Source organism: Marmota flaviventris, chromosome 4 (genome assembly GCF_047511675.1).
Source record: "Marmota flaviventris isolate mMarFla1 chromosome 4, mMarFla1.hap1, whole genome shotgun sequence".
In the NCBI taxonomy this organism is placed as follows: Eukaryota; Metazoa; Chordata; class Mammalia; order Rodentia; family Sciuridae; genus Marmota; species Marmota flaviventris.
Window position 1 is genome coordinate 69942321 of NC_092501.1, and position 18878 is coordinate 69961198.

An 18878-nucleotide genomic window follows, 5' to 3' on the forward strand; every position below is an offset into this window, starting at 1 on the left:
CAATGTCATTAATAATCAAGGAAATGAAAATTGAAACCAAAGTAGTATATATACACACACACACACCAGATTGTCAAAAGATTAAAAACTCTGCCCAAACCAAAATGTTGGTCAGAGTGACCCTTGGGGAAGTGGTTGGACATTACATACCTATCTCCCAGAAGTCCCACTGCTGGGTATATATACTAGCTGGAGAAACCCATGCATAAATACTCCAGCATGAGAATAATGTCTACGCAGCATGCTGTAGTGTCTATTTCAGCATGGTCGTAACAACCAAAGAGAACCCAATTATGCACAGGCAACATGATGCATACATCACCTGTGGTATACTACCATATTGGGAGGCTAAAGAGAAACGAAAGTAAGCAAATAACATCTACCATCAACATGAACAAATCTTACAAATATGTTGATAAAAAATTATAATGTAATATGATCCTATTTATATGAAAATAATACTACGAGTGTCCACGTGATGGTCAAACTATCAAGATAAAAAGATGATTACATGAAACAGGACGGTGGTTCCCTCCAGGGGCACAGGAAAGTGCTGTCACCCTGAAGGAAACCCGGGAAGTTTCTGGAATGTTGTCAGAATTCTATTCCTTGGCTTGGGTCTGAAAAACAGGCATTTATAATTAATCATATTATTGTACATCCGTCTTATATACTTTTCTGTGTGATTATTTCACAATTTTTATAAGGTTAAATAAGAGGAAAGAAAATCATCTGACCCTATAACTGCCAAGATTTCTTCCATTGTTGACTCCTTGTTTTTCTGTTTTGTTTTGTTTTCATTTAGACTCTAAACCAGAAAATTATACAGGAAATGTCATCTGGCAGATGATCTGCTTTTCAGAGTCAACAGGTAAAGACACCTAACTGTAGACTCCCACCTAACAGGCACCATTGTAAGTTTCAGAGCCCCCTAAAAATTGAAAGTAGCTAAGAATCACACCATAGCAGATTGGCCCCTTAGCTCTACAGGGAGAGAGAAACAGTTAATTCAGTCTTTGTGGACAAGGTAATTGTGAGTTTTTTCCAGGAGATATAGAGGTGAGAGGCCAGGCCCTAGCCCTAACCAGTCCCAAATGTCCCTTTTAGAGAAAGAAAAAACTAGTAACCTCTTCTCAGTAACAAACTCTTTTATCAAAGCTCCATCGAAAGGCTTTTGAATAATAAGTCAACTAGTTAAAGCAGAATGCCCAAATCTTCAGCTCCTCTTGGGGCAAGCATACGTTCCCTTCTTAATAGAAATACTCACACAATTCAAGTCAGGTGCCTGCCAGAAACTAAAGTCCTGATCACAGTACTCCCATTCCTCAGAAAGTGGAATAACTTGAATTCGTTAATTCAGTGAACAAGTATGTGAGTCAGGCACCTCCACTAAGAGATGGGGAAACAAACACTGAAAGGCAAGGTCCTACCTTGCAAGATCCTCGAAAGGACAGTTACACAAATAAGCCACCAGCATACAGTGAGAATGATCACTCTACAGACATGTAAGTGCTGGGGTAGCATTAGAGAAGCAGTTACCTCAAAGAAATCATCAAAGTAGTAATGTGCTCAATGATCCAGGAATCTTTGAGGATGGTCAGTTGATTGGATAGAAAGTCATACTTTTAGAACTCTAAATTTAATGCCTTTGAATTCTCTGACAGATGCTATCAAGATTTCTATGGGCTGGGGTTGAGGTTCAGTGGTAGAGTGCTTGCCTAGCATGTGTGAGGCCCGGGACTCATCTTCAGCACCATACATACATAAATAAAATAAAGGTATTGTGTCCCTCTACAACGCGCGCGCGCGCGCGCGAGAGAGAGAGAGAGAGAGAGAGAGAGAGAGAGAGAGAGAGAGAGAGAGAGAGACAGAATTTCTATGGGCATATGCCCGTAATCCCAGTGTTTGGGAGGCTCAGACAGGAGGATAGTGAGTTCAAAGCCAGCCTAAACAAAAGCAAGGTGCTAAGCAACTCAGTGAGATCCTGTCTCTAAATAAAATACAAAATAGGGCTTGGGATGTGGCTCAGTGGTTGAGTGCACCTGAGTTCAATCTCCGATACAAAAAAAAAAAAAAAATTTCTATGGGCAAACTTTTCTCTGATGATGTCTGTGCAACACCAAAAACAACCCACTAACCAATTCTCAGTGATACTGATTGCTATTTCCATTGTTGTTATTTTAATAAATTTACAAATCAATGAATTTGATAGGAGATTGAAAGGGACCATAACATCTTTTTTATGAAGACTGAAAGCCTATACTTAAAGGTAAAAATTTCATATAGTTAAAAATAATCCTGGGGGGGGGGACTATTTCATCCTTAAGTTACAGCATATAATAATTTGTGTATATACAACCACATTCAACAATTCTTAGGCATATTAAAGTAGAAGCTCCACTGAGCTAGACTAAAGAAAGAAAAAAAAAGTGAAGTCTCATTAAAGATGTCTGGGCTCTCAAATAACTCTAGCTTTAACATAATTATCAAATTCCTAACAATGAATGAAAGATGGTTGGAGAATTCTTCAGTGTTCTAGTTTAGGTGCATGGTTTATTGTATTCTGTTTTAATCTTACCACCTTTAACCTTAATTATTATTGCAAGTTAATCCTATGAGGGGACTGGATTCCAGAATCAACATGTAATGACATATAAACATCCATGCTAAGTATTTTCTTCATGAGTACATGGTGAACAAGATACAAGGGTCATCTCGGTAATTTTTCCCTGTTACTTCCCCCAAATGATGATAGCTTGGTGCTATTAAAGTTCATTTCTAGAAAGATAGTCCTATCCCCTGAAAGAAAAAAGTTTAACTAGGTTCAAGACAACACCTAAATTTTATATTTATTCAACTCATATATAAATATATGAGGGGGGCAGTGTTGCTTAGAAACTACCTATTTTATCTCCCAACCAACAGGAGTGGAGGATGTAACATAAAGAAAGAAAAATTGACAAGAACTAGACCTGTGTTCTACTCTCAGTGCTACCATTGAGAGAATCACTTTACCCCTTTAGGGGTCCAGGTTTACCTACTTGTGAATGAAGGCTTGAGTGCTGTTTTTAAAATATAATCCCATCTAACTTGGGCTGAATAACCTTGGCCAAGTCACTTAAACTTTTCCATGTCTTGATTTCCTCATTTGTTAAATAAAGACAAAAGTTTTTACCTCAAAGAATATTGCAAAAATTAATGTTACAAAAGATTAAATGAGTGGTTATGTGAACATATACACAAAAATATATGGGGGAGGGGGCTGACAGTATACACTCAGTAAAATTAGCTGCCATAAGAATATTATTGTTATGTTGTGATTCTTCCCTCCTATGAGTGAGACCCAGAGTCCAAACCAAGGGAGTATCAGAAGTTACAAAATGGTTACTATCAATTCAATACTCTGTGTCTAATGACCATATGTATCTAAGCTAAGCCAGATGCTCCCTCACTACCACACACTCCATAATGTTCCAAAATGATAGATGCTCATTTTGCCCACAACTGAAACATTAAACTGCCACAACTTGAAGGAAGATAGGCAACTCAGTGATAACTAACCGTCAAGCACCTTTTTCTACCACCACTGATCTTTTTCTAATGATATAAAGGAGCTCTGGGAAACCAACCTAATCAAGAACAATTTAAATTTTGCAAATGGACAACAAATTTCCATTGTAATCACCCAGATCTCATTATAATGAACATGCATGAGATGTAGCCTAGTCTGGCCTGCATAAATGCCTTCAAAATATCCTCATAGGGAATCAGACTAATTGACTTCCACTGTCCCTTCTAACCCCAGGATGCTAACATTTCATTGACTAATAATAATAAGTTTAAAATTTAAGAAGTCAAATAGAAAATAAGTCATTTACAAATGTATTCAGGGTGTTTGCTCAAGATTTGGTGGTGAGGGTCAAGACTAGAACTTTATATTTCTCAAGCCACTACCTTTGCCTTGGCTTGATCACTTTCATCTGGTTAATTTTCTTTTTAACACTGGCTTGGACTCGTTTTGGGGAGGCTTGTTTGTTCCTCCAGATTATTAATTTTCAACTTGTTCAAATAAACCACTTGCCTTTCCGACCTGGTTTGATTAAATCAGTGTTACCTCCTTCCAGAGAAACTGTGCTGCAGTTTTTCAGAATCCTCAGCTCCTTCCGATTGCGATTACCAGCTACCCTGCGCCTTCTCGATTTTAATTTCGGCCTCTATTTAAAAAAAGAAAGAAGGGGGGAGAAAAAAAGGATGATATTTAATCCTTCCAATTAACATTTTGCAAGAGCAATCACTTCATGTCTCCCGTCTGTGTGGGGCTAGAGGAGAAGAAATAAAGGGCCACATTACATCATACGGTGGCTAAAAAGAAACACTTTGAGCTATGTCACTGGGGACATTCCCTGCAAAACCAGAATGTCTAGTCACTTTGACCTACAGCAAAAAGTATCAAATAACTAGGACAAGTGCTCATGCAAACAGCTGATCAGATCATTAAACCCTAATACAGCCACTGGGTGAGCATAGCCATATTCAAACCTACTAATTAAAGAAGCAGTCTGGGAAAAAGAGAAAAGAGGAAGGGTTTTGTCTGTTTTTCTTTGTTAGCTTTATTTTATTCTTTCCCAGAAGGACCTGAAAACTCAGGTGAGAGCACCCTTTGGCCAATTTGCAGAATCCCCTACTTCACAATCAGCAGAATCTTTTTTCTCTAAGAAAGGGGAAACCACTCACTCCTTTGCTTCGTGACTGCTGCTGCTGGGAGCCAGGCTCATGGCTACCTCATGGTTGAGGCCCTATTTTCTGTCAGTGCATTTATGGTTTGTACAGAGAAAATTATAGCATTTAAGTGGGCAAAAGAAAATCTCTGGTCAGGAACCAGGCAGCTTTCTATTAGAACAGTTGTGCTAAAGAGCAGTTGACAACTTGAGGCTCGTGCAGCTGTTCTGGGTAGATGAGATTATCAGGTGGATCAAGACAGTGATTAAGAATAATAAGAGGAGCTAACATTCCACTGCCCTGAATCTATGGCAGTCCCCGTGTTAAGCACTGTATGAGTATCAGCTTATTTAATAATCTTGGTCACCCTAGGAAGAGCTTCTATTAGTATCTTCATCTTTCAAATAAAGAAATGAAGGTATAGAGTTATTAGTTAGCTCAAGGTCACAGGACTAGAAAACTGCCTTTGCTATTTAGCAACACACCCACCATCTATTCTTCTTCTGCAGCATCCCTGACCAGATGTTATCTCCTTAACTTCTTTCAGAATGACTGCAGCAAGATGTCCTTCCCTTATGAGGCACACAAGTTAAGACCCAATGACATATTCTGCCTTTATTTGAATAAAGGCATATGCTTTTTCAAAAGTTAACACATTCTCTCATATGCCCCCTCCCACAACAGCTCATCAGGTAAGACAGGGTTATTTATTTTGTTTCTAAAATCCATTAGAAATTATATTCAGTGACTAAGCATTCCCCATGATTAAACTTTTAGACATTTTTCAAATCAGTAATTGTCAAGATAGAGTAAGTCGTCAGCTTTACCCATTAGTGGAAGAGAAATAGATAGCCGCTGTATTTGAAGCAGAGTCTGAATGTGAGCTGGGAGAGGGAAGGTGCATTATCAAACCACAGGGACCACAGCCAGCACCACCCCAAGAAGCCTGGAGACTCTAGGGCTCAGAGAATGTTCTGGGTGTCTGCTCTGCCTATCTCCACAGGCTTTGGAACACTAGACCCTGATACAGTAAGTGTGCCTGAAAGATAGAGCCATTTGGGAAGTTGACATTTTCCCCGAGTTCCCACCCTTCCGATTTTTACTCCTATTTCTAAGGAGTGGTGTAAAAAATACAGGCTCCAAAGGCACCCAGCACCGTGACCACATCCCTGCTCTCCTACCTACTATAACTGGCAAGTTAGCTTGCCACTCCATGTTTCTTCTGAAAAATGGAGATATTGGTTGAGAGGATTAAAGGAACTAATACACATAAAAAGGTTAGCATAGTTTTACTTATTAAGCATTGAAAGACATGATCCTCATTTCTATCACTGATGAGCTTTCATATTTGCTATGGTATGTGGACAAAACTGCTAATACACAATGTTTGGAGACTTCAAAAAACAAAATTCCGTACCTGTGGTCACATAACTTCAGGGTACTATCTCAAGGTTTTGGAATGTGTTTAAAAATAGGACCAACAGACTGGGACAATCACACACTTCACTGTGTCAAAAATGACTCACTTGGGGTTCCCCTAGGGATTTGTCCTTTGAATAATCTTGGTTAGCAATTTAATAACTTTAAAAGCAGATTTTAAAATGCACGCCACATTACAAAATTTCTAGGCAGTAAAATACCTATCAAAATGATAAGGCTAAACATAGGGACTAACATTTAAGACTTGTCAGAGACCTGAATACAAGCTTAGTTTTTGAGTCAAGTAGACTTGAGTTTGAATCCTGTCACTTGTTCAATGTACGAAGTGGGGCAAATAATTTTTGCCTTGGTACCTCCTTCCTCACTTATAAATTGGGAACCCTAAAAGTGCCCGATCCATAGTTTGTAAAGTCTATGAGTTAATGCAAGTGAAGTCCTACTGTAGGACTAAACATAATAAGTAACCTATGCCTAAATATAATAAGTGACCAAGAAATGTTACCAAATCGTGGTGATGAGGTGGTCATAATGATGCTGCTGGTGGTAATGGCAATACTGATGGTGGTGGTGGTTGTAATGATGGTGGTGGTGAGTTGGTCATAACAATGATACTGGTGGTAATGGGAATGATGGTGGTGGTGGTGGTTAAGAGTTGTGGTAATGCTGGTGGTAGTGGTGGTTATAACAATGGTGGAGTGAAGCTCTCACAACATGAAGCTATGCATCTTCCCTGAGTGTTCTGTAGTAGCAATGCTCTCTCCTTGACAATTACTCACTCACATTTCTATCTGAACTTAAGAAACCCCTCTTCCCTTAAGCTCTCCTGGCCTCCAACATGGAACTGGTCACTTCTAATCTTATGCCTTCTGTTTCTCATATCAGTGTCCATCCTAGTGCCTATAATTCCTCACCGTAATCTTGTATCTACATTTCTAACTCTTCTACTAGAGTAGTCCCTCCTTGAAGGTGGGAAGTTTGTTTCTTGGTCTTTGTACCCCTAGTGCCTCATGCAGTGCCACACACATGACAGTTACTTAATAAGCCTTTGGGGAATAAATGGTGTAAATAAAAGAAAGTGAAACAATGGGCATTAAAAGCGATATATACAAGTCTGCTCTGCGATTTTAAGAAGATATAAAACTGGGAAAGGTCTAATATACTAAATTTGGAGAAAAAGTAAAGGCAGTGAGGTTTTAATTCTTAGGCTCATGGAACACACAGATAAGCTGAGCAAGTACACATTAACAAAATAGTAGAACAATCGATGCTCAAGGCCTGCAATCCTGAAGTTAAATAGTCCTAGGATGATAAAATCAAGGGCTGCTTTCATTATAAATGAATATATGAGTCCAAGAGCTAATTCAAGTGGAAACCTGCAAATAGACTTTCCAAAAGTTGAAAATAATTCACTGAAGGTTGACCCAAGTTCCTTTAATGTTTTTGTTTAATTCAACAAATAACTAAGGAGCACCTACTTATAGGCTCAAGAATGAAATACAAACACAAAAAATGCAGCTGCTGCCCTAAGGAAGCTTGTATTCCAGAGGTAAGACAGATATGAGCAATCATTTACATAGGACTTCTCAAATCATCCAAAGCAAGGAAACCTTTTCTATTATTTCATTTTCTATATGTCACAGATGGATACTTTTAGAAATTAATAAAAATAAGCTACTGAAAAATAAAATTATACAATGATATACAAAACCCGAGCCTCAAATTTTCCTGTCAGTCAATAAGCAAAGTCATCATCAAATTGCTACAACTGTTACTAAATATAGGTACCATCAATCTCTGTACCAGGTCTACAAACACATTTTGAGTACTATTGATACGTAACATGATAAGCTAATTGTATTAACAAAGAGAATAGTGGAAGAATATGACAAGAGGTTTGTAAATAAATTTAAATTATTTGAAAACCATACCTATTTGATTAATATATTTTCCCCAAAGCCTACCTACCGCTCACACTAAAATCCTATTTTTCTCTTCCTCTACAGAACCCATTTTCATAAAAATGTAGCCCATATTTGCTGACACCTTACCATGCTGGAGCTATTTCATAGCCTAGAACAAGAGAGGATCATGCAGCACCTCTTGGTATTTCTCTTATGATATTTTTTTATCATGCAATGTGAGATACCTATTTATCTCTTTTTCTCATTAGATTTTAAGCTTCTCAGGCAAGAACTTCATCATCCTTGCCTTAATGTTCTGCACAACACCTCCTAAAACTTCAAACTTGGTAAATACTCATTAATTGTTTGCTAGATGAGTGGGGAAATGAAGTAATGTATGAACAAGTGAGTACACTTCTACTCAGTACCTCCAAAAAACACATTATTGGGATGTGCTATGTTTTAATTTATTTGATATCAAAGGTTAATGCTTCCCTTCAGACTTAAGCTGCTGGAATCACTTAATTTTTCTATATTAGGTCCACATGTGAAATTCCAGCCAACATCAAATGAAAGTTTGATTAAACAGACAGGAACAACATGTGTGATGGATGTCAATTCCCCCCAGGGCAGGATGTGGGTCTGGAAACCAGAAGACTTGACACTACAGAGCTGCAAGTTCTCAAAAAGAGTCCATGAACTGTGCCCAGAGAGAAACAATGTGGACTTCACCTCCAGCAAAGGAATAGGGCAAGTTCAGAGACCTGCAGGTATCTGGATGGAGTCCTCAGAGGTGAACCTGCTCTTTGCTCACCCCCACATCATTAGGGTAGAAAATGGAGAATTCTATGGTGTTGCAAAAATATTTCCAACCTAAGGAGGCAAAAGGATACAGTAATTTCAGTTCCAAGGTTATTCTAGCTTCTCAGAACCTCTCCTTGCCCTTGAAGGCGGTTTCCTGGAGCAGCTAAGATTCCCGGGATTCTGCAAACAGCTAGAGTTATCTGGTGAGTGATCAGAAGGCTCCTGGGAGGTGGCCCAGCTGGGATTCCTTCCAAACCGTGTCTGCACCACCTGTAACTCTTCACTACATATGCTTGCCAGAAGATCATCCCAAGCCTGGGGGGAGGGGGAGAGCTGCCATTCCAGATAGAACTACCAGCCAGCTTTGGCAGCAGAAGAGCGTCCTTGTGCATTGGGAAGGAGTCAGAGCTTCCAGCTAAGGGCACCTCGCCAGTCATGGTATGCAGATCTGGGACTTGCGCCCATAGAGCCTGCCCCAACTTGCCCAGGAGGGAGAGAAGCCAGGGAGAGATGGGAAAGGTGTTCATTCCCCAACTCCTTCCAGTTCCAGCCAGCTCCAGGCTCCTTTGAAGTTCTGGGCCAGGGGGCATGGCCAGTACTGATCTGGTCTTTTATTTTTTTTATTTTTTATTTTTTTTTCAGTGAGCCTCTGGGATGTAGGTTCTTTTTATCTGGAAGGCAGACCAATGTAAATCAAAAAGCATGAAGTTTGGAAGTAGATAAACCTCAATTTGAATTCTGGTTAGGCCATGCACTGGGTTTATAAACCCAAGGAAGTTATTCAATATCTCTGAACCTTGGAGTTCTTACTTGTGAAATAGCATATACTAATCCTGAGTTTCTCAATATCTGCTCTATTGACATTTAAGACTAGGTACTTTTAAGCATCGTGGGGATGGGAGGGACTGTCCTGGCACAATAAAATGTTTAGCACCATCTTTGGCCCACCACCCAGATGCCAATCGCACTCTTTCCCAACCAAAAATGATTCAAGATATCAGCAAATATCCTTTTGGGGTGTGGCTCATTCACCCCCAGTTGAGAACCCCTGATTTAACTTAATCCTTAGGATTGTTATTTAATACACATGATTGCAAATATGGAATCCAGTACCTATGAATGAATGAAAGAAAAGCACTCAAGAATTATTAACTTGTGTAGCAGATTCCATTACTGCCCTAGGCATATCTCTTTACTTCGATGTACTGATGGCCATTTCCCATGAACTCCTGGGGCTCTCTGGCCTAAAAAGTACAGTGAGTCTCTGCACAAAGCAAGTTAGAAGTTGATGCCCTCACAAGTAAAAACACTGATGGACAATGATTTGATGGGTAAACACCCCAGCTTCCTAGCACCTTAGATCATTCTGAGGTGTGTTCTATACTGTCCCCAGAAATCCCCAGTGAGATCACACCCCGTTGCTCAGGGTGGTAACTGGCTCTACCACATACCCCCTTTCTCTATTTTATTCTCCTATTTTCTGCAGATATTTCTAAGATCACTTCTCAACTTTGCACAACTTCCTTTATCTTTCATGAGTTTCTTTTAGTAAAACCTAATAAATAAAAAGTGTGCCTTTTATTTCTATATATGTTCTCCCTTGCTGATTCATTGGGCTTCTCATTAGTTCTTAGGCAGGTCATGATGTTTCAGAATTTTTTTTTTTCAAAATATTGCAAATAAGCTACTGTTCTACTCTGGGGACTTCTGAAAATAATGATCAACATATCCCATACAGTTTCAATGCAGGTAGAAAAAAAGGATTCTCACTTCTCACTGGACCCTAAGCCCAACCTATCCCCCACATCGTTGTCACACAGCTTCCTTTAAAAATGCATATCAGATCATGTTGGATATGAATCAGTGATCTTGTCTAGTGCTATAACCTCAGTCCCTACCATGCATGGCACATGGTAGGTACTGGTAATATTTGTTGAATTACTGAGTGAATGTCTTTCTCATGCTTAAAATCTCTGGATGCTGTTATGGTTTGGATCTTAAATATCCTCTAGAGGCCATGTACTAAAGACTTGGTTGCCAGTCTATGATATTACTAGGAGCTGGTAGAACCTTTAGGAGGGGAGTCCTGTGGAAGAAAGTTAGGTCATTGGGTGCATACCCTTGAAGGAGATATCCAGACCCTGGTCCTACCTCCACCTCACCTCTTTGCTTCCTGGCTGCTATGTGATGCACAGCTTTGCTCCACCATTCACTTCTGTCATGTTGTACCACCTTGCCACAGACCTAACAGCAACCACCAAGTGACCATGGACTAAAATCTCTGAAACCAAAAGCCAAAATAAATCTTTCCTCCTTAAAGTTGTTTATCTCAGACATTTTGTCATAGCAACTAAAAGCTGACTAACACAGATGGCTTCCCCATGCAATTAGTAAGGGATAAAGCTCAAACTTCTTCTTTAAATGGTACATTATGTAGAGGCTTCATGTTCTAATCTCTGCTTCCCTCTTCAATGTCATCTCTCACCACTGATCCACTTATTATTCCAAGACCTACCACAACCTGTATTTTAAACATCCCATACTATCTGTGATTCCTAGAGAGGTGTGTTCTTTTTATGGATGTGCTTTTGCATATGCTGCCCCCTGAACTTGGAATGCTTTTCTGGCTCTTTTCTATGTTGATGCCAACAGGTTCCTCAAGAGGCTGTTCAATTCCAACTTATTCCACATGGTCTGCTTGATCTTTGTGAGTAAAGGTAGTCTTTTTCTGCTCTCATTAAACTACTGTAATCTTGGATTTGCCCATTAATCTTCCCTATGAAGGAGACAGAGACAGAGAGAGAGACTTAACATAAGGGATCACGTCTTTATTTTGTAGGTGTCCTCCATAACCAACTCATTTTAGCTGTTCAGAAATGAGTGCTTGGGGGCTGGGGATGTGGCTCAAGCGGTCGCGTGCTCGCCTGGCATGCTTGTGGCCCAGGTTCGAACCTCAGCACCACATACAAATAAAGATGTTGTGTCCGCCGAAAACTAAAAAATAAATATTAAAAAATTCTCTCTCTCTCTCTCTCTCTCTCTCTCTCTCTGTCTCTCTCTCTCTCTCTCTCTCTCTCTCTCTCTCTCTCTTTATATATATATATATATATATATATATATATATATATATATATATATGTAAAAAAAAGAAATGAGCGCTTGGGCATTAATTGAAAATACTTGACTTTTCTCTGTAATAATGTGTCAAAGAGGCCTTAATACATTTTATCCTCATTCCCCTAACTCAATTGACTTCAGCATAGAGAGAATATTGGTGAATCCCAGAAATTCTCTAACTGCTAACCGCCTTCAAAAAGACAAAACCACAGGCTTAGGCATCACCTAAGCTTCCTACTGTTGTGCTTTGACTGTTCTAATCATGGGAAGAACCTAATGTCTCAGCCAAAGAATAATGTGACATGCCACCCATGCCTATCAAGAAGCTTTGGTGTGTGAACACAGACTCCTCCCATGTTGCACAACCAGGTCGGGGTGGCCATGAGCACACAGAAAAGCTTTTGTAAGTGTTGATCATTGAGCTGAGCTCTTTCAACCTAGAACAGCTTCCAGACTGAATGCTGACAAATTCAACATTAGCTCAACATTAGGCCTTACAGCTTGGAGCTTGTGCTTAGTACCGGTGAGCTGATTTCATGGAAACAGAGGGTGGAAAACAGTAGACAATGCATTGTTTCTGCTCTAAAGACTCCCATAATTCTACATGGAGACCATCTTGAGAGAGAAGGCTGTACCTGGGGCACAATGACCTCTGCTCCACTTCCCACCCCTCTCCTATTCTCACCCTCCCAAGACAAAGCTGTCAGAAGAACCCCAGACATTTCCTTCCCAAGACAACTCTGAGATTTGGACAAAATTTAATCACAGGCAAAAAGAAATTATATTGGTGATGAAGAATATAAAGAAAGAAGAATTCTCATTGTATCGACTCAATCACGCAACCAGCAAGCACCAAGCTTCTACTCACATGACCAACTCATGCATCAGGGGTAGCTTGTTTGCACCTGCAAGTGTCTGCTCTTGGAATACCTATAAGGTTCACCTCCCCTCCAAAACAAAGTGCCTTCAAACTTGATATCTGACTATTAATGGCTATTCACATGATACTAAATACCCTGTATCCTGTCAGTAAGAAAACAGTACTTGAAGTCTCTTTTGTGAAGTTTTTCTAGCTGAGCTAAGTCAATCAGATTTCATTTTCAACAAAGTAGAGCTCATAGGTCCTCCGGCAGGACCTCCTGCAAATTCTTCTCAGTTCTAACTTCCTAACCTTTGTACTTTTTTATTTCACAAGAAGAGTCATTCAACCACTATATAATTATCCCCAGTTCTCCAAGTCCTTCAGTCACTACTCCATATGGGAACCTGAGTGATATTGAAATATTGTCTTTTTCTTCCTTTGTTTGTTAAAATAGTTTTCACTTGACTATATATGACAATAGAAGCCATCACAGCCACACATAGGAGTATGAGCTAAACAGCACAGGGGAGTCCCCTCAACTCAACAGGCAGTTGTTTGGGATAAGATCCTAGGAGTTGGTCCATTGAAGGTCATTAAAATTCAACATGAAAACAAAGTCAGAGACTAGAACTTCCTCCAAAAGAAATCCTAGAGGCACCAAATGTCCAAACTGAAAGCAATTCCCAGAGACACCACCAACATCTAATTTACTCAATAGCTACAGTTGCTTCCCTAAAAGCCAGGGAAGATTTCTGAAGTGCTCAATTCCTAACAACAGAGAAGAGGAACTCAGTGCCCTGATATCCATGCTCCTCCTACTCCACACTACCTCTGATTGAGCTCAGCCACTGCTGAATTCAACCTCCTGAAAAAGTCTGCCTGGCACTGGGAGGTCCGGGCTTTGGCAATGTTTTAGCTCATCATTTGGATCTGTGAGAAGAAGATAACATCCTTTTCTGTGCAAGTCCTATTTTTTTCTCTTGTTACCTTCTTACCAATAAAGCCATGTGGACCTTATCAGAAAACTCAAAAAGTTATTTATCCAGAGCCTTACAGAAAAATTGCATGAAATAATTAGGGGCAGGGTAGAGAATGGATTCCAGTGTTCCTGAATATTTTGTACTCATTTAAAATCTCCCATCCGCCAGTGTCCCTGCAGAGAGATCTCAAAAAGGAAATGATGGATTTCAAAGTTGGAGTCTTAAACCGATCATTTTGAAGTCAACACACCATATAATATCCCATCCTCTGGGCCTAACATTAGCCAGGGCAATCTTCTTCAGCTGAAGCCTTCCAGGTACCAACCTTTCCTGCGGAAGACAAATACGAATCCAGCTAAAGAACTGCTACTGCTGTTATAAATATATGTTATTACTTGCAGGGCTCCACAGAAAGAGAGGTAATTCTCTTTTTATGTGCAGTAGTGACAAGGATGTTTAAATGTCCTCTTTATTTTGATAGTATTTCAGAGGGTATTATGCCACAATCAACTCAGATGGATTTTTGTTAGTCGGAAGGCCAGTGCCTTCCCTATCGGATCGTCTTGATGTGGATGGACAAAAGTCTTCAAAATGGGAAACAAAACAAAACCTTAACCCCTTTTTAAAAGTGGTTATGGCTTATACTGGAAAAAAAATTTTTTGATTCTGCTGGAAAAGTATAGGGTAGAGTAGCTTTGCAGAACTGTATCAACAGCACCAGTGATTTAAGCTTGCTTTTACCTTAACGGATGACCCTAACTCAACGGACTTCTTTTTCCAAAAGATGACAAAGATTTCAAGTTCTATGTGGTTTTCTTACTTTTTTATATGACATAACTAAAATATGATGAATCAGTCGGACTTTAGACAGATTATCACAGATTATCAGGTGAATTTGTGCACAGAAAAAAAAAATACTCCTTTACCATCCCCCCGCCTCCGCATGAAGTGAGAATGAAGAAGAAATGCATACAATTTCTTTCTTTTTTTTTTTTTTAAGAAATTCAACACAAGAGCATAATTACCTTTAATAATTTCAAGTAGCCTATGTTCATGGGTAAAATGTACATGAAAATATTCAGAATACAGTTAATTTTATTTTCAAAAATAAAAGTATCTTACTGAGAAGATATCTAAAGTCATTTACCTGAGAATTCATATATGTTTGGTAAATTGGTAAATTGATTTACTAATCAGAGAAGAAACTACTAAATTTCTCTACTCTCCTTTCCCTATCACTAATTTCTCTTTTCATTTTTTTCTTTTTTCTTTTTTTTATTTGTTTTAACTAGTTATACATGACAGTACAATGATCTTGACATATCATACATTTGAATCAGATGGGATATAATTTCTCATTTTTCTGAGTGTACATGTTGCAGAATTATATTGGTCATGCAGTCACGTATATACCCACAGCAATAATAATGTCTATTTTATTCTGCTGTCCTTCCATTTCCCCCTTTCCCTTCCCTCCCCTCCCATCACATACAATTTCTTATAATAATAATTGTTATTTAGTGATTGTAAATGACACAGCCCATTTTGAAGCACAATGGTGAACAAGTTAGAGACAAAAAAAATCATCAATCCTTTTGATAGTAACTCCTAGAAATAACTCCTAGAAAAATAAAGGAAGTACAATGTGTATTCCAATGTTAGCCAGAAAGAGGAATAAGGGACTACATGCATGAGAAAATGAGGATTGACTAAATTCACTGTCATTTGGCTAAAGTAGGAGAGAGTTTGGGGACAAAAACTAGTAACAAACTCCATGTCCAATAATAAAGACATAATGTAGTGAAACAGCATTGATTTGATAGACTTTACATTCATTAAAAACAATAAAAAGTTTAAATTTTAAAAAAAACTTGCATAAAAATATAGAAAATAATTTAAATAAAATGCTGGAGTACACAAAACTGAATTATGTTTCAATTGCAATAGTTTGAAAATGTGTCATTCCTCTGCTGAAAGCCTTCAGGGACTCCCCATAGCCATCAAGTCTCAGCACAATCTCCTTAATAATGCCCATCAGTGCCTTTTTTTTGCAGGGGGCTCAATTCTCCTCATTGTCTATCTACCCTGGCTCAGGGAGTTTGCAGACCTTAGCAATTGCCCAAGCATATCCCCTTCAACAATCAGGAGAGGCACCTCTGAGACCTTCCCCACAAGGCTCCTCAGTGCACCATCTTCACACTGCCTTGCAGGGACTATTCCTTGTCCAATTATCCCACGTAGATGAGAACTTATCTGGCTTCCTTGCTGCTGTGGTCCAGAACTTGGCATGGGGCTTGGCACAGGGAGGAGCTCAGGGGTATGCATTGGATGGATGCAGAAATAAAAAAGTGATCGGTGAATGAACTGGTGAGAAGAATCTGAACAAATATCATTGCCACTAGCCTCCCTAATTTTAGTGAATAGCTGAGTGCATTTATTCCTGTGGGCCATGCAGTGAACAGAGATAAGAAGGAAAGACAAAGCATAAAAGACAGTGGCATTGGGGGTAATTAGCAGATCCCTTTTCAAAATTATTTTAAATACTGCAGGGAGTTTGCAGGATGAGGGTCATAGCTTCATTCACATATAAATCATACACCATAAAGCTCATCCATTTAAAGTGTAAAAAGCAATGTTTTTTAGTTTATTCACAAAATGTAAAATGATCACCACAATCAATATCTGAAGTTTCATCACCATAAAAAGAGACCCCATGCACTTTAGCTATCATCCCTGACAATCTCCCTACATGCATGCCAGGCAACCACAACACCACTTTCTATTTACTTATTTTGGACCTTCATACAAAGTAAATCATCTAATAGGTAGTCATTTTTGTCTGGTTTCTTTCACTTAGCTTCATGTTTTCAAGTTTCATCCACATTGTAACTTGTATTTCATTCCTTTTTATTTGGAATGATATTCCATAAAAATAATAATATATAAATAATATAAAATAATAATATTCCATTGTGTGGATGTACCACATTTTTCTTATCCATTCATCAGAGGATGGCTATTTGGGTTGTTACTAGCTTTGGACTCTTATAAAAAAAATCCTGCTAGGCACGGGCATGTGCACATTTCTATGAGGACCTAATATTTTCATTTCTCTTGGATTTATACCGAGGAGAGGAATTCTTGGTCCACATGGTAATTCTATGTTTAGCTTTTTGAGGATCTGTAAGGTTGTTTTCCAAGGTGGCTGCACCATTTCACATTACTTCCAACAATGTAGAAGAGTTCTGATTTCTCCACATCCTTAACACTTATTTTTCTGGTGCTTTGATTATAGCCATTCCAATGGATATGAAATGGTATTATGGTTTTGATTGGCATGTTCTGATGACTAATGGTATTGAACATCTTATGTGCTTACTGGTCCTTTATATATTAGACACTATTTTAAAATCTTTTTTTTAAATTTAGAAAACTGTTTAGAATGATAAAATGGTTTATTTTTAATCAATATGAAGTAGATTGGTCACTCAGACTTTGATGATAATCACAAACCCATAAGGGACAAAACAAATAATAAGCCTTCTTTTGGGAATGAGTGAGGACATTAGTCCCAGAATCAGGTGATAAACTTCATTTCTAACTCTGAGCAAATTATTCAGCCTCTCTGATCCCCGGTTTCTAGATCTGTAAAATGAACTAGTAATATCACCTATATCATAGGGTTGGTTTAATAATTATATAAATGTCCATATAAAGCTTATAGGATGGTTCCTAGCACACAGTAAGAACCCAATAAATTCTTGATGTAGGAAACTAGGTTAATTACAATTAATCTTTTTTTTTTCAACTATCAAAATTCTAGGAAGCTTTATTATGCAAATGAGCATCATAATCCCAAGGGGGAAATGATTTGTTGTCCTCACTTAATTGATGATGCAACCCTTGTTTCATGGGTCATCTGGCAGGACAAGTGGTCCAGGAATATGCTTTGGGAAAGGCTAATTTACCTCTCCTCTCTTTAAAAGGCCAGGAAACTGAGGTCCTAAGAGGAACTATCCTAGGACATCAGTCACTTGATAACAAATCCAAATAGAAGACCCAAGCTCCCCTGCTCCCCCACTCTTCAGTGAGATCTTTCCGTGAACTCTTCACCTTGGGAGTAGGGAAAGATGTCCTGTGTTCTGCCCACCTACCTATTCAGCTCACCAAGGTCAGTTCCTGCCGTCTCAGACCATTCCTTACATTATCAGGAGCTGAAGCGAGAGAAATGGAACCTCATATAACATATGTCTAAATACATGACAGGTGCAAGTCAAGCTAACAAACTGCTGAACAAGATATGTTCTATCCTCCTTCCACGGCCAGCAGATCTTCATAATGACCTGAAAGGACAAGTTCAAATTCAGAACCACTCAGTGTTTCTCGGTGAGCAGCAAGTGTGAGGTGAGACAAGGCTGAGGCCAAGGCCACACCCATGTCTTCCTATCCCATACTGTGAGGGAAGGGACATTGTTCACTTGCAGATAGACCCACACATGATCTACAGGCCCCTGTGACTGTGGTCTCTTCATGCCCCCTCAGAATGGGGATTGTGTAATTAACAGTATGGTAGACTCTCAAGTCAGACGCTGGGAAGAGATCCATGTGTGGAGATGGTTCAAGGCTGCTTGGGCAGGAAACAGGGGTCCCAGACACCTGAAGTGAGAGGTACATGAGCTCTAAGTGGTCAGAGTACCTCATCCCTGCAAACTCATTGCCCTGTAGGAAAAGCTATAGTGGAGTAGGACCAGGGCAGGGCTCTAACTGAGGAGCCCATGTTCAAGGGCAGAGCTGCTCACTCAGTCCCTCTCAGTGCCACCAGGACCATTGCAGAGAAGATGCCTCAAAAGAAACATCTGTGAAAATGAGATTGAAAAATCTCCTCCTTGAATGATGTTTTTGTTTGTTTGTTTGTTTGTTTGTTTTTAACTGAAACAGCTCTCCAGATCCACTGGGGATGGCTAGCCCAGAGATTATGAGCAGCTATGCAGGGAAGATTCCATGTGACATACTGAGGCATACTAGGGGCACACCAAGGTGACCTGGGGACACTTT

At 39.2% G+C, this 18878-nt stretch overlaps 1 long non-coding RNA gene across 5 annotated transcripts in view; it reads right to left on the reverse strand.

Annotated features, from left to right (window-relative positions):
* LOC114103508 (uncharacterized) overlaps positions 1-18878 on the reverse strand; it is a 101429-nt gene that overhangs the window by 65119 nt on the left and 17432 nt on the right. For 3 of the 5 annotated variants that reach the window (XR_011707330.1, XR_011707331.1, XR_011707329.1), the window contains exons 2-3: positions 17978-18037; positions 4115-4214 (exon numbers count right to left, since the gene is read on the reverse strand). This is a non-coding gene — a long non-coding RNA (uncharacterized lncRNA). Of the gene's footprint in view, positions 1-511; positions 621-4114; positions 4215-17977; positions 18038-18878 lie in introns of all 5 variants that reach the window. The other 2 variants (XR_011707333.1, XR_011707332.1) reach the window with 2 other exon arrangements.